We start from the raw sequence: 16,465 nt of genomic DNA on the forward strand, positions 1-16,465 counted from the left end.
TCTCATTGGAGTTTTTGGTGTCTTAGAACATGGAGAAAGCTGAATTGCTTTATCTTGCTCATAATTCCTATTTTTGAAAGTTATGGTAATTGGAGAATGTATTTAGTCTCCTATCTTGCCCAATACTGTTTAGAATTGTTCTGAGAAGAAGGGAATAATTGCTTTTAAAGATAAAAAAGTTGACTTTAATGATCATCTTGTCCAATCTTCTCATATTACAAATGAGAAAGATGAGGCCCAAAGAAATGAAATGAGTTCTCCAAAGTGATATATGCCTAGTTTTCTGAAATTTGTTTCTCCATCCTGTTATTTGATATGAAATTATTGCTTATTAAATTGAATCCAAGGACCTTTATTAAGTGCCTATTTTTTTCAGAACTCATAAAGGTGAATTATGATGTGCTGTTTGGTCTTAGGGAATATGTATCTTGAAAGGGACATAGGAAATCAGTATGGACTGATGTGGTCAACACATTTAAAGTCTTTCATTGTGACTTCTGAAATTTTGTTTCTCTTTTCTGAAGAGCATGCAGTGGAGAATCTATATCCTTTAAGATCTGACCAAGTCAAAAACAGCATCCCAAATGGAAACCCCTGTCAAAATGCTTACATCAAATTGTGATGCACACTTGAACTTTTGGGACTTTTCTAAGGTGATTTTCCCTGGCTTGTGCCTTAGAAAAATGTCATTTAATTGAGTGTCCTTCTTATTTAGGTACCAGTTAACCTATGGTTTTTGAGACAGAAATAAAAATTTCCACACAAAAATAAAAGCTAAGAGAATATCTGTGTATTTAAGCAAATTTGTTTGTTCAGCTTTTGCATTTTAACTTGTAGACTTAACTGTAGGACTTGAAAAGGAGAAATTCACTTTCCCAACAAGAAAACGAATTGAGAATAGTTTGCATTTTTGTTCTATTTCGAATATATGTGTAGTTCTTTGTAGGTTTAGACCACACTGTCTGGTAACCAGAAGAATTATTTGAAAACAGGCTCAGATGCTTGAGAAGAATTAATGTTAGTTACGTAGTCAGGAGCTGCTGTATTTGAGAGGCACCCTTGCGTGTATTTCAGGAATTGATATTGATGCATCCATTAATTTAATAGATATATTTATTTTTTTTACAAGCCTTTGTTATTTCTCTTTCCTAATGTCTTCTCTCGTTGAACAATTTTTGCACATGTTTAGTTTTGGACAAGTCCACTGTTTTGGACATGCCTACTCCTGTTGAAGATGTCTGAAAGGCATTTGGAAATATGAGCTTAGAAGTCAGCTAAGAGGTTGGGGCAGGATAGAGAATCATCAGCATAGAGATGGTAGTTAAATTCATGAGAGTTGATGAGATATGTGCAGGTAACTCATTTCAGTCTCTGCCTTTTTACTCCCCTCTTAAAAGAGCCAGCTGTTGGGATCCCTGGAATCCCTTCCCTTTCATTCCTGTCTTGCTCCAATCAAGATGACTTTTGACAAGCACTTGGTTAAGTTATCACACGGGCATTGCCCCATGTTTTCTAGGAATGTTATTATCCCATTGCAATGTTGAGTAGTTAAGAGAATTGTGGCAAATTATAGATAACTGATTAGTATTACAGGTTTCCTCTCCTCAGATAATATAGCATGTTTGAAAGTTGAGTTATTATGTCTTCTTTGATAGCTTCATGATGTGTTAAGCCTGTGGGTCATAAAAGATTTAGTAATATCTCTTATTGCTAACTGCTATATGCATCTAAATTGCTTAGTATAGGTAGCCATGTACAAAATAACAACAAGCACACCCCACCTCATGCTAACTGGGTCAGAAAAACCCAAACTAATCCCAAACAACCCAATATTGGATGAATTAATGTTACAGGTATCTGTAAAAAATTACATCATAAATGGATAATCAGCCAAATGAATTTACAGTAGCAGATGATTATAATGATAAAAAGTGACATAGGTTGGAGTAGGTTTATGCAGGGTTTGCCTGTAGATGTTGAATTAATACACTTTACACTTGTTTAACACTTTCCAGTTTTCAAAGAGCTTTCACATTTGATATCTCTTTTGTTCCTACCTGTGGAATAGGTAAAATAGGGATTAGCCCTTTGTCAGGGATCAGAAAACTGAGTCTGTGTGTGATCAGTTGATTTGCCTATGCTTTTGTAGCTAATAAGTGGTTAAGTGAAAACAAACATGGTTCTCCTGACTTGCTGTCTAATAGTTTTTTTGCTATTTTATATTTACTTCTCACTCCTTCTTTGTAATCACCATTTCACTTTCTGGACTGCCAGCCTTCTCTTTAATAATACATTCTATAATTTTCCTGGGATTCAAAGTTAAAATCACTATTAAAATCTGTACTTGTACTTCAAAAAAAATTAAAACATTTACTCTTTCTCAGTTTTGTGGGACCTGCCATGCTTTCCATGATTTTTCATGTATCTTTGACAGTGACTCAGCGATCACATCTTCTGGTCCAAGGATACAGTTCATCTGTGCTAGATTACTTGGATTTATTAAGGGTGGCTAGGTGTGCTATCTTATTATCCTTACTCCGTCTCAGTCCTGTTCATCATTTTTATTCTGTCATTTCCAGTACAAAGATGATTCTTCTTGGCAGAGAAAACAAGCAAAACAAGGAACTGAGAAGTAGTGCGTTCTCTGTTGTTAGCTATAGTAGTTTCATTCACATCAAACGAAGGTTCTATTCATTTTTTTTCTATATATGTTAACTAAAAGATAAGAGGAATCCTGTAGCTATGCTTTACCTAACTTTTAGCTAAGCTTTAACGATTTTTTATTCATGTATTTTTTGCTTTTGTATCACTTCCATTTCCTAATGTATTCTTTACCCTTAGTCCCTAGAGAGCAGTCTTTATAGTAAAGTATTAAAAAAGGAAATAAAAGTAGTTCAGAAACATTAACCAACATATCAAGGAGGCTGACTTTTTAAATTTAATGTCTACAATCAGTGAGTTTATTTTCTCTGCTTCCCACTCTCCCCTCCAATTGAGAAAAATAAAACTTTTGTAACAAATATGCACACTTTCTCTCCATGACTTTAATATAGAAATATATTTTGCATGATTTATGTGCATAGTGGGTATTGTAATTCTTGCCTTCTCAATGCATAGGAGAGTGGGGGAGAGAATTTGGACCAAAAAAAGAGGCAAATTAAAACAAAGAAATATGCATAGTCAAAGGACTTGAAAGTAAGAAGGTGCTTATAAACTGATGATTGGTTAAACAAATTGTGTCCTGTGAAAAAAATGAGATATTTTTGAACCATAAGAAATAATGAAAGAGATTGATTGCTTCAAAGAACCTTGGAAGAGTTATATGAACTGATGCAACGTACAATGAGCAGAATTAGGAGAACAATTTATACAGTAACAAAAATGTAAAGACATATTTGAAAAACTTGAAAACTTTGATCCATACATTATCAAACATAATTTGAGAGTACCAGGTATTGGTTCCTACCTCCTGACCTGGTGATGGATTCAAAATACAGACCAAGTCATTTATTTTTGGACATGGCTAATATGGGAATTTGTTTTGGTTGACTATGCTTATTTATTATGAGAGGTTTTTTGTTCTTTATATTGGAGGGATGGAGTTAGGAAGGAAGATATATAAATGTCATTTCAAAAAAGATAATTATAAAATAAAACCCGGGGGAACAAAAGAAAACAGCTTATTCATATCTTTTGACCATTTATCTTTTGGGGAATGACTCTTCTTAAATGAATCAGTTTCTAAAATAGCTTGAATATGAAACTTTATCAGAGAAATTTGCTGCAAAGATTTTTTTTCCCTCCAGTTGTTTCCCTTCTAAGTTTAACTGGATTATCTCATACTGTTGTTGTGGAGAAGATAGAGAGATAAGATGATATAGGTGAGAATAAAATTTAGATGGATCGAGAACTGATTGGATAGCCAGACTGAACATAATTGTTCATGGTTCAGTTTCATTGTGGAAAGGGTTCTCAGTAGAGTACCTCAGAGACATCACCTTGGACTTGTATTATTGAATATTTTTATTAGACATAAGTGGTATGCTTATCAATTTTCAAGTAGCACAAAGCTAGAAAGGGTAGCTAATAGAATAACTTACAATCAGGATCCAGAAAAATCTTGGAAGTCTAGTTACTTGGTATTTATTTAGCACTTAACTATGAGCCAGGCATTGTACCAGTTACTGTAAGGAAAAAGCATAGTCTCTCACATTCTAATCAGGGATCTCATATTCTAAGAGACAGCATGCAAACAACTGCCAAAGATAAATATAGTATAAAATGGAGATGGAGATAATCTCAAAGAAAATGGTGGAAGCCAGTAAAGGCTACTTGTAGAAGCTGGGATTTGAGCTTGGTCTTGAAGGAATTCAGAGAAGCCAGAAGACAGAGATGAGAAAGGAGAATATTCTGGGCAAGGGGGTGGTTACTGAAAAGATACAGATAGGCTGCTAGGTGGCTCAATGGATAGAGCATCTGTCCAGGGCTTGGTATTACAGGTCAGGAAGATCTAAGTTCAAATTTGATCTTGGACACTTAACTAGCTGTATAACCCTGTACTAGTCACTTAACTGTAATTGCCTCAAAAAAAATTTTTTTTTTTAAAAAGATGCAGAGTTGGTAGATTGAGTGTCATGTGTAGGAAATAAACAAAAAGGCCAACATCACTGGCTTGTGTAGAGCAGGGCTTCTTAAACTTTTTCCACTCCCCACCCCTTTGCCACCCCTTTTCCTTTCTAGTTGGTGTTATGTGGCTTGAGTGTATGCACAGTGCAAAGTGAGCATGTTTTATGTTCAGAACCAAGGCTGCTGTGAAGTTGCCTGAGGCAAGAGGTACCAGAAACACCTTGAATTCATTACACATTTGATTTTTAATTAATTTTTTGTCATGTTCAGAAACCATTTACTGTTGCCAGATTTTTGGGTCACAACCTACAGTTTAAAATGCTTTGGTGTAGAGTATGTGGAAGTCAGTAAAAGTGTATAAAGACTGGAAAGTCAGGAAGGGGTTAGATTATAAAAGTCAGAGTATTTTATATTTTAGCCTGGAGATAAGAGGAACCCACCAGAATTTTTGTAGGGGGATAGACCTGCACTTTAGGAATATCACTTTGGTACCTAAGTGAAGGATAGACTAGATTGCACAGAGGCTTGAGATGTGGAGATCAACTAGAAGTCTGAGTGAGATGATAGGGCCTAACCGGGCTGGTTGGATGAGGGAAGATACACAAAGGCAATACCTTTGTGAAGGTATGGCAACAGATAAGACATGTGGGATAAGGGCTTGTGAGAAGTTGAAGATGATACTGAGATTGTAAATTGGGTGACTGGGAGGGTATTGGTGTCCTTGCTAGTTATAAGGAAGTTCCAAATAGGGGAGGATTTGGTGGTAAAGTTCTGTTTTGGACATGTTGAATTTGAGATATAGAACATTCACTTTGTGATATCTAGTAGTTTGTTAATATGAGACTGGAAGTTAGCTGGTTAAATAGACTTGAAAAATCTAAAGCAAGGGTTCTTTCTTAATGTATGGATAGATTCATGGCATCTGTGAACTTGGATGGGGAAAAAAACACCTTCCATTAATCTTTAAATGAAAGTTAGTATTTCCTTCATTTATAAATTAAAATATACAATATATTATCCTGAAAAGGGGTGCATTGGTTTTACCAGACTGGTGAAGGGGTATATGTCACACATGCAAAAAAGGTTAAGAACTTTGATCTAGATCTAATTGATTTAGATTTAGGTGGAATATAACAAGATAAAGTACAATAGAGATAAATATGAAGTCTTATGTTTGATTACCAAAAAAATCACTTTCCCAAGTACAAAATGGAAGAGGCATGGTTAGATAACAATTGTTGTGAAAAAGATTTGGGGATTTTAATGAGTTTTAAGAAACTCAGATGAATCAATTTAGCAGCCAAAAAGAGCTAATGTAATCTTGGGCCACATCAAAAAAGGTGACATTTCTCAGAATTGGGATGTGATAGCCAACTGTAATGTATTCTTCTGGAACCTCATCTGGAGCATTGTTTTCAGATAGTTCTAAAAGGAGAATGGGTTTCCAGGAAAGGTTCAAGTCAAAGGCTTGATAACTACTTTTATGCTATAATAGAAACTCCTTTTTAGTCCAGTTCAGGTGGTCCCTTTCCACTATCAAATTTTGTGATTCTGCAGTTATAAAGAAGAGAATTATGAATGTATATTTGAGGCAGCTTGTGGTTCAGTAGACAGAACTTGGAGTCAGAAAGACATGATTTCAAATTCAGTCTTAGACACTTCCTAGCTGTGTGATCCTGTGCAAGTCACTTAACCTCTGCCTTACATAAGGATCTGTTGGATCTACTAGAGAAGCAAATGGCAAACCAATCCAGCATCTTTGTCAAGAAAACCCCATGGACAGCTATGGTCCAGCAGTCATGATCATTTGATGTGATTGAACAACAACAAAATATATATGTGTATATGTCATCTTTCCAAACAAGATTTCTCATAAAGATAGAATTTATGGGGAGAAAATGCTTATGAAATGGTGGGGAAATACATTTGGATACTTAGCAGTATATATAAGAATTTCTTAACTATATAACTCTTTAACTATGTGGCCTTAAAAGAAGTGTTTCTAATTTGTCAGAATAGTTTGCAGTCAAAATGGAACTCTTACTTGAAAAACAATTGATTATTTTTTTTTGTTCCCCTACAGGTACTTTCAACGGACTTTCCCCAAAAGCAAATTCCTAGAAGTTGAACATAAATGTTTCCACTGGGTTTTGCTTATAAGAAGAAATGGGCCCATGCACTTATATAGCTTTTTAATAGCGTTAACCAATGCATTTTTAGACATATTTTGATGTATATATCTATTATACAAAAATTGATCTTTATTTTGAGTCCTAGGACTTAAAAGTAGCCTTTTTAAATATCGAGCAGTACCCTTAAAATGAAGCCAAGCTTTTTTATACCAGATTGCAATCTGCTGAAAATATTGTATTTGTATGAAATACTTGCTTCCCCTACAGTTTTAGTATGGATGGATCAGGAGAACTGAAAATTACCCAATTAAAGATTATTGTGACTTCAATGTATATAAATAGATTTTTATACTTCTATTGAAAGAAGACGCCTGTACATTCTTCCATCATCACTGTAAAGACAAATAAATGATTATATTCACAGACTGTTTGGAATTCTTTCTGTTTTAGAGAATCAATATAGGAGACTCCTTTTAGAATTCCAAAATTAGACTTAGCTTCAGTTATTGGCATTAGATTTGGACGGGGAGGTGATGGAGAGTATATTTACTATTACCACCTCAAGCAATATCTCCGGTTATTATGGAAAATTGAGTTACTTTTACCACTGTGTATACTTTGGTTGCCACAACTTTGGTTGCTACCCTTTACTGGTAGCAAGTATTTCTCTGTCTCTGTCTCTGTCTCTGTCTCTGTCTCTCTCTCTCTCTCTCTCATCTCTCTCATCTCTCTCTCATTTCTCTCCTTAAAGAAAAACCATTCATTCCATCATTATCTGGTTATTTACATAGTAATCAGCTATACAGGTGCCCTCTAGCTGTCCCCAGTACTCTCTAGTTTTATCCAAAAGTAGTTTGGAATGTCTCATGTTCCCCATCACACTGACTTATACAGGTATTACTACATCCGTTACAGTGAGAAGCACTCTCTGGGCAGAGTTTCATAATGAATTAGATTTTGATATTTTCCAGATCAGTGTTCTACCTCCAAAGGACAAATATTTATTTGCTGAATTTCATAAACATAATTTTGAGCAGTTATACTTTAGATTTGGGTGGTGAGAAAAATAGTAATTGCTCCATAATAATTCATTACTAAGACTTTACTAATACAGCAGACTAAAACACACTGACATTTACCTGGTGGTAAGAAAAGAGATATGGGCAGATTTGTGAAAGGGAAATGCATCTGGAAAGCAGTACATACTATGTTGGGGATGTAGTACCGGGTGGGATGGGAATGGAGGAGTAGCTACTCTGGACTCTGGATCTTTATTTCTAAGTTTGATATCTTCAAGCTCAGGTCTAGGCAGATCCTGTAACCTCCCTGTACCTGAATTTTAACTTTTTTTAAATGCAAGTTAATACTACAAACCTTAGGAAGAATGATAATGTTAGCAAAATCTTTTGCAATCATTCCAATGCTACAAAATATATTAGTTGTATTTGCAGAATTAGTGCAAGTAAATGTTCCAGTGAAGCTGGAAATATATTAGACTTTGTCAGCCTTAATTCAAAAAGTCTATTACTTTCCTGATAGGATTTCAGAATGGATTGAGTTATTCTGAGAAAATTGGGCCCTGAGTAGTTAAACTTTGTTTAACTCACACTTGTTTAACTAGTCACTTGTGAATAAGTGATTTACTCTGTTTCTCAGGCTTAATCTTTCCTGCCTATATATCCTGAAATCATAGAATTAGTGAAGGATTGAATGGGCATCTCGAAGAGTCAACAGAAAGTTTCTTGGTGGGCCCACTGAGAGAACTCTACAAACTTTTAGTGAGGTCTTTGCCATCTCTCTGGCTTTGCTTCCATTTTTGGATGTCTCATACAGTCACCACATAATCTCTTGCCACCCCTGCCCATGCACCACACCTGAAAGTTGCAAGAGAAATAGAGCAGGGAGATGAAAGAAGCTGCAGTGTGGTAAACTTAATTATTTTTCAGATATGGAGGCAGAGAGTTGTCACTGCATATTTCAAAGGGGTTCCTGATGGGGTGGGGAGGGTTTCCTAAATAGGAAGGTTTGGGAACTCTTTTAACCCCAGTGATTTCCCCTATAAGGTCATCTTAATATCTGTGCCATTGTAATTGCTCTTATAATGATGTGACTTTCAGTTTTAAGGGACTATGGTTAGATGCTTAACATGAGAATTGAAGTTTCTATTTTAATTTCTACACTACTACTGCCTTACTGCTAGCAAATCATTTTGGTCTTCATCGTATAATCTGTTTCTTCTATCAACAATGAGTGGACAACACAGTAGATAGTCAAGTTCTTTGGGACCTCTATTTGAGGGCAAGTAAAGGGCAGAGTATTTCATTTCTGATAAAACTTATTATTCATGTGAACAGTTAAAACACGCATTGAAACATGCATAGAACCATGTCTTTACTAAGATTACCTACATAAGTGGTAGAGACAGGTGCACCTTCAGAATAAAATATTATTTTTAACCATGGATTAACAATCTATCTTTTCGTCTCTTTGCCAACTCTTTGCTTCATGAAGTTGGCAGCCTAAGAAGTCTCACAAGGATTATTCCTACCTTTTAACTTTGCCTGATGTGTTTGGGCTTGGAGACTTTTGACTCGGATCAGTTATAGCCTTCATGTTAAAGCAAAGTGATTCTGCTTGCTGCCTCAGTTATAGAGTAGACATTGAAGGCATCTTAGTGCCTGCTTTCATTTTGGCTTGACTGGACTTGATGTGTTGAGCCTAACAAGGTGCCTTTGGTTTACCAGTTAATTCAAAAACTTCTGAATGATCACATCTTCTTTGTTTCCTTGCTGTCAGACCAGAACCTGGCATCTGGACTTTTTTGTCTTATACAACTTCAAGATGCTGTTCAGGCAGTATTAGTTTGAGCTTTATGTTCTGCATAATCAGTGTATATCTTCTCCCTTATGAGACACATGTAGACCAGAAGATCAGTTTGCTGGAACCTAGGGCCTATGAAGGGTAGTAATAAGGCTACAAAGGCAGAGTGTAACCAGGTTGTAAAGGGCTTTTAAATGCCAGTTTATATTTGATTCTAGAGGTAATAAGGAGCTAATGGAGTTTATCGAGTATCAATAAAGATTAGCCCTGCAGGAAAAATCACTTTGGGCTACTGTATAGAAGGTGGATTGACTCAGAAGTTAATCCTTTCTTTTCCAGAATTCTTGCCCAGGGGCCCCAAACAGTCTTCACTTCCCCACCATTGAAATACACTGTCATTACTCCTGGAAAGGGTATGTCATTTTGCTCTCCCTATGACTGCACTCATCATCTCAGTAACTTCCTAAACCAAAAATGTTCATCCCTGGCAACCACTCCACTACATGAGTTATCTCTCCTTTATAATGTAAGCTGCTTGAGGACAGGAACTGTCTTCACCTTTGTATTTTCAAGCCCAGTATTTGGCACATTAGTGACATGATTAATAAATATTTTTTTCATTCATTCGCTTGTTGAGGCAGAGAGACCAATTAGGAGTCTATTGTAATAGTCCAAAGGAGAGGTAATGAGAGTCTAAATCAGGAGAGTGGCTGTGTGGGTAGAGAAAAGGGAGGGTATGTGAAAAATGTATTAAGTATTATGGGCCTCAGTTTCCTCACCTTTTCAAGGAGGGTGTTGGTTGAGCTGCATGATCAAAGACTTGTCAGTTTCTAAAATTGTATACTTCTAAGTGGCATCTTGAGAGTTAGCATGGTGTAGTGGATAGAGAGGTGACTTTGGAACCCTGAAGACCTACATTTAAGTCTCACTTGCTAGAAATTCTGTGTAACCCTGGACAAGTCTCTTAACTTCCAATACCCAGGCAACTCTCTAAGAATATAAATTGAAGAACCAGTGTTCAATCTGCATCAGTAAAGGGTGTTTCTCATCAAAAGCTCTAGTTGTTTTTCTCTGTGTAAATAGTTTCTTTGGTGAAGGTAACTTCTAGTGAGGAAGTCCCCTTGACCAGTGTAGATCGGCAATTATTCCACATTTTAAGAGTTCTAGAGTTGCTTGAGGCCTTGAGAAATAAAGTGGTTTTCAAGGCCTTGCACAGTCAGTAGGTTTTAGGTGGGAGAAATGAAGCACCATCTTCTGTAAAGCCAGACTTCTATCTATTACACCAAGCTATTGGAATGCAGTATGTTTGATTAGAATAAATAACTTCCTTAAAAAATGAATTTCCCATAGTTCACTTTTTCTCCCTTAAAAAAGAGGTATTTGTTTGTCCAGAATTGATTGTTTCATAAATTAGGGATTTCCATAGCAATCTCAAAAGCTATCCTTGTTAAACCAGAGATAGAAGTGGTTTCATTTGAAAGAAATTTCTCTAAGGTGGGAGAGGAGTGAATTAGTCACCAAATACTGGAAATATTTCATAACTTAAAGAAAAAGAAAACTGTACATTTTATTTTCATTATTACTCACTAAATCTAAAACCACCAGCAAGGCGGTTTTTTTTTTTCTTAAAGGTTCTTCTGTGTTCTTTTCAAGAGAGAGCAACTAGTCCTCACTTTTGTGGGGACTTTAAATTACTCATGCCATCAAAATCCAGTAGTGTAGCAAGAGAAAATACAGGTGAGGGAAGACACTGCAAAAAGCAATCCAAGATAGAATTTGGCTCAAAGGAGCTATTGGGTGTCCCAGAAGATATTCAGGAGAAGTAGGAATATGTCTAAGTGTCATATTCACAATAAGTATTTGTGTAATACTTTATTTTATTCTCAACAACATTCCTGGGAGGTAGGTACTTTAATTATCCCAATTTACATATGGGGAAACTAAGGCAGATAGAGGTTAAGTGACTAGCCCAGGGTCACACAGCTAGTCGTATCTGAGGCAGCATTAGAACTCAGGTCTTTCTGACTGTAGACCCAACGATCCATCCACTTCACTGCACTTGGTGCCACATAGTAAGTGCTAAGTAATAGCCACCTAGTAAACATAGAGCTGGACTGGTTCTCCACTTGGTTGTTCAGCCATCACCTCTTATGTCCAAAACCAAACCATATTTATTTTTTTTTCCACTTCCATACTTCACTGAGTCACTCACTGTCTCATCTGCATTTATCAATGATCCCACCATTCAATTAGTCCCATAAAGTAGGCTCAAAATCTTAGTCATTTGATTCTTCCACCTTTGTTCCCTAATTAGTCTGTTTTCTCCCAGCTCTCACAGTCCTCCTTGAGGCTTTCATCTCCTCAACCCTGAATTATTGCATTTTCTTCCTAGTTACCCACCTTTGATCTCTCCACCCTCCACTCCATTCTATGTACTGTGACAAGAATCATTTTAAAATATCACTTTGTCATTTCCTGTTGAGAATGTATAATGCCTTTTCCTTTACTTACCAATGCCAAATCTCTCAGTTTGGCATTCAAAAGTCATCCTTGCCTATCCAACTTTAGCCTAATGAGAAGGACTCTTGACTCCAGCCTGCTTCCACATGTTTCGTTTCACTTTTGTGCCTTTTTTTTGTACTGGTGCCATCTGCTGTTATGTCCTGGTACCCCTTCTCTCTCTGTCAAGTTCTGTTTGCTTCAAGACCCACTTGTTCTATGAAAATTTTTCTTCCACATCCCCAAATCTCTTTCTTTTTAAAACATAGTCTACACTACACATTCTAGCATTTGACTTTCATTTTCTGTCACAAATGTAGCTTGTCTTTAAACTAAGATGTAAAATCAAAGGTGTAGATTGTGAGGACTATTTCTCTGCAAGGTAGGTGGTGCAATGGATAGAATGCTGGGTGTGAAGTCAGAAAGACTAACTTCCTGAGTTCAAATCTGGCTCGAAACACTAGCTGTGTGATCCTGGGCAAGTCATTTCACCTTGCTTGCTCAGTTTCTCGTTTGCTAAAGGAAGTGAAGAAGAAAATGGCAAACCACTCCAGTATCTTTGCCAAGAAAACCCTAAATGGGGTCAATGAAGAGTCAGATATGACTGAAAAATGATTCACTCTCTTGTAGGAAGCAATAGATGCACAAGCACTTTAATAAATCCTTATTAATTCATTAACAAGGGTGACTTGGTGATATGTATATTGGAAGAAATACCTGTCTGGAAGGGAAGATTTCTTAATTTGCTAGCTGGAGAAGGCTGAGGCATCTAGCATCATGCCTTGCCTATAGTAGTTACCCTGAGCATATTGGTGATGATTCAGCCAGATTGTATTCCAGAACAGCCAAATTTTAAAAACAATTTTTCATCAGTTACTCCATTAACATTATCTTTTGTAACTTCGCTGTCTTCTTGCTCCAGGATAGTTTCTTAAAGTTATCACATCAAAGAACAAAAGCATTGCTCATTCTTTGCAATTTGTGTGATAAGATAATGGAGTCATAATTGCTTCCTTCTTTTCTTTTCTTTTTTTCTGGGTGAGATAAATGGCTTAAGAAAAAAAAAAACCAAGGCCACAAACTGGGTAGTTTTATGTGCACTTTACTTCCTGGAAAGAGAAAGTAATGATCTCCATTAAACTTCAACAATAACACAATTATTGCAGCAATTACATAGTCCTATGTACTTTCCATCTTTAATTTAATTTCTTTCAAGCCCTCCCTTCTATTCTTTAACCCATGGCAGTGGAGTCGTCTATACTAACTTTTTGCTTGCCATAAAATTTCTGAAGTCTAGTTAGGTCTAAAGGTGTTATCCCTAGAACCGTGTTGTTTAACAACCTCTCTGAGGCCAATGGACAGTAGAACTATGCTTATTCATGTTATTTGTACATAACTATTCTATGACTCAATGCCAAACAATCAAAAGAAGACTGGATGTATAGTTAGCGGGGCATGGGTTCCAATCCTGACTTTGTCTCCCATCTATGTGACCTTAGATAAATAACATAATCCCTCTGAGCATAAATTTCCTTATCTGTGAAATGAGAGGGAAGGACTAAATAATCTCTAAACTCCCTTTCAGCTCTAATTCTTTTAATATATATTTGACTAATATTGCCTTCCATGTTTATTCCACAAACAGTAACTGAGTATGGAATGTCAGTATACATTTATGAAGAACCTATAAGTTCTGGGTCCTGCGCTAAGCCCTGCTGTACCAGAATTGTTCTAGGTATAATGAAGTGGGCATGGAGGCCAAAGGTCAGCATAACACAAAACTACTTAGGCCTGACTCTGCAATTGTCCCCTGAACATTCCTGGCATATCCATTGAGTTCTCTGGGTTTTTGGTGCTACCATATTCTTTGTTGCCTGGAACAAACAAAACCAAACAAAACCCTTGTTCTCATGACCACCATATATCTTTCCGTTTTCCTGTGAGTAACCCAAAATGTTAATCTCCAGATTAACATTTGATGATGTATACCCATCTAGCATTATTTGAAGTATTCTGATGCTCAAAAAAATGGACCTTGTCCAGAAACATTCTGACTCATTCTGTTCCTCCAGTTCTGGACCCAGTTCATTGTCTGTCTCTAGTGCTTATCCGCAATGGTTGTACTATTGGATTGATTCAAGGGACTGCCCTGCTCACTGAGTGCAAGTAGGTTGTAATATATCACCACTGAAGAATTGTGCAGAAGAAGGGTAATGGGTATCATGGAAGAAATCTACAACCAGAAAAGGAGGTGTGCTGATCGCTTATTTAAAGAAAAATATAGCTAGCTGAAGTGCTTCACATATATCCATGTGATGTCAGGAAACTTTAGAGGAAGACCCTTTGTCAACTGGATGGACCCCCCCTGGGAAGGAATTACTAGGCTAAGAGTCTCCTATGATGAGAAGGCATGGGTGGATTGCATGATCTGCAGTGTGGGAAGAAGTTACAAATGAATGAGCTAAGGTTGAAACATTGTATTTAAATTCTACTGATTATTTTTGAAGGTCAAGTTTGAGTCCGAGGAAAGCTTTCGACATAATAACAACCAATTTTGATCTCTCCTCTTCCTGACTGTTTATATCCCACACTTCAGCTTTGGATTATAAGAAATTTGGCACTTTGTTGTATAGGTTGTTGATTTCCAATTCTTACTAGTTGTCTCCCTAACTGAAAGGAAGAGATCGTGTTCATATATTATTTCTTTGGAATCTCCCATAATGCTTGGTATGCAGAAGATACTCAAATACTTGACTTATAAATAGGCATCATTCAAAAGTAATGTCATGTCCAAATGGTGCTTTGCAAGTCATTAAAAGAAATAAGATGTGATTCTCTTCCTCCTTGAGCGTACAATCCACACTTTATACAATCCAAGGAAAAGTGAATATAGATGCAAAAAATAATAATAAACTATAGGTTTCTCTTTGATGTATTCCTATCAAGTATATCTTGATGTGTTTGGGAATGCCATTTTCCTTTGCTATAGTGGACAGAGTTCTGGACTTGTGATCATAAAGACCCGGATTTGAGACCTACCCCTCCCCTAACACTAGCTTGGCAAGTCACTTAAATTCTCTAACCCTCATTTTCCCCATATATGAAATAGGATAACTATAATAACTAGGAAGCATTTCTTAATTTACTATTATGCACCAGACCCTGTACTTACCTACTACTGTACAGGTTTGTTGGGACATTCAATGTGAATTTTATAAACTTTGTAAATTTCATAATGCTATATAAAACTTACTACACACAATATAGCATGGTGAATAGGATGCTGGACTTGGGAATCAGGAAGACCTGGGTTCTTCTCTGACACTTGTCAGTTGTGACTATGGACAAATCATATCATTTCTGAACCTGCGGCAACCCTTTAAGATTTATCTCCTAAATTATAGATTGGTTGTGATTTGCCCTAATATAAGAAATTCTCACCCAAACAAAAATCATATTGGCAGTTTATCTAGTTTGCCACTAGATGGCCATTTGCAAAGACCATAATTTCAAAGTGGCTATACAAATGGGGTCTTTGCACTATACTGGAATATGCTTTTACTCCATAGCACTTCAATGGAGTGATCTCATCAATGAGTTTACCTCCCCATGAAGCAGATAACAATCTATTCATACCTGTTCATTCTATACAACTATAGTTTCCCATCAGTGGTGTCCAGCTCAAATAGAAACAGGGGTCACTACATCATACATAAGGATCCCTGCTGTTTGCATATTGACTTAGAAGACCACACATCAGCATCATCTATGTTTTATTTTATTTATTTTTTTAAATATTTCTCAACTGTAATTTAACTGATTCAGGCCCCAGGGAGTATTGTGGTCTACATCTGACTACATCTTTCCAAGACTTTGCCACAACATTCTTCCAGAATCTGCACAATGGACTGGAGACCTTCTTCAAACTCTCTTGAAATTGCATTAAAACAACTGGAGCACTTGGATTGGAGTTCATCAATCATGACTTGCTCTTACCATGATCAGCCTTAGATTTCTTCTTCTCTGCTACCTGGGGGCTTTGTTTAGTTTGACATTTCTAGAGACATTGTTCAGGTATCTGTACTCTAGAAATGATTTCATATAATTTTGGAAATGCTGAGTTGGAAAGTGTTTTTGTCCATGCACCCAGTATAGCTGAGTCAGAAGGAAGTACAAAGTATATAGCTCATTAAAATTTTGTTGCCCTAGAATGTTGGATCAAATATAATAAGATGAAATTTAGTAGGGATAAATGTAAAGGTATTATGCTTGCATACAAAAAAAAAATCAACTTTACGAACACAAGATCAGAAAAATACAATTAGGCAGCAATTCTTCTGAAAAAGTCCTGGTGGTTTTAATGGACCAGAAGTTCATGGTTAGTTAAC

The 16,465-nt window shown here is 36.4% G+C and overlaps 1 protein-coding gene across 1 annotated transcript in view; it reads left to right on the forward strand.

Moving 5' to 3' along the window:
* The window catches only part of MBD2 (methyl-CpG binding domain protein 2), a 79,765-nt gene extending 72,584 nt beyond the window's left edge, over positions 1 to 7,181 (forward strand). Inside the window, exon 7 of the mRNA XM_072606019.1 lies at positions 6,710 to 7,181. The gene's annotated coding sequence lies outside the window, so the exon portion shown is untranslated. The remainder of the gene's footprint in view (positions 1 to 6,709) is intronic.
* The last annotated feature ends 9,284 nt before the right edge of the window (positions 7,182 to 16,465 follow it).

This window comes from Notamacropus eugenii, chromosome 4 (genome assembly GCF_028372415.1).
Source record: "Notamacropus eugenii isolate mMacEug1 chromosome 4, mMacEug1.pri_v2, whole genome shotgun sequence".
NCBI lineage: Eukaryota > Metazoa > Chordata > Mammalia > Diprotodontia > Macropodidae > Notamacropus > Notamacropus eugenii.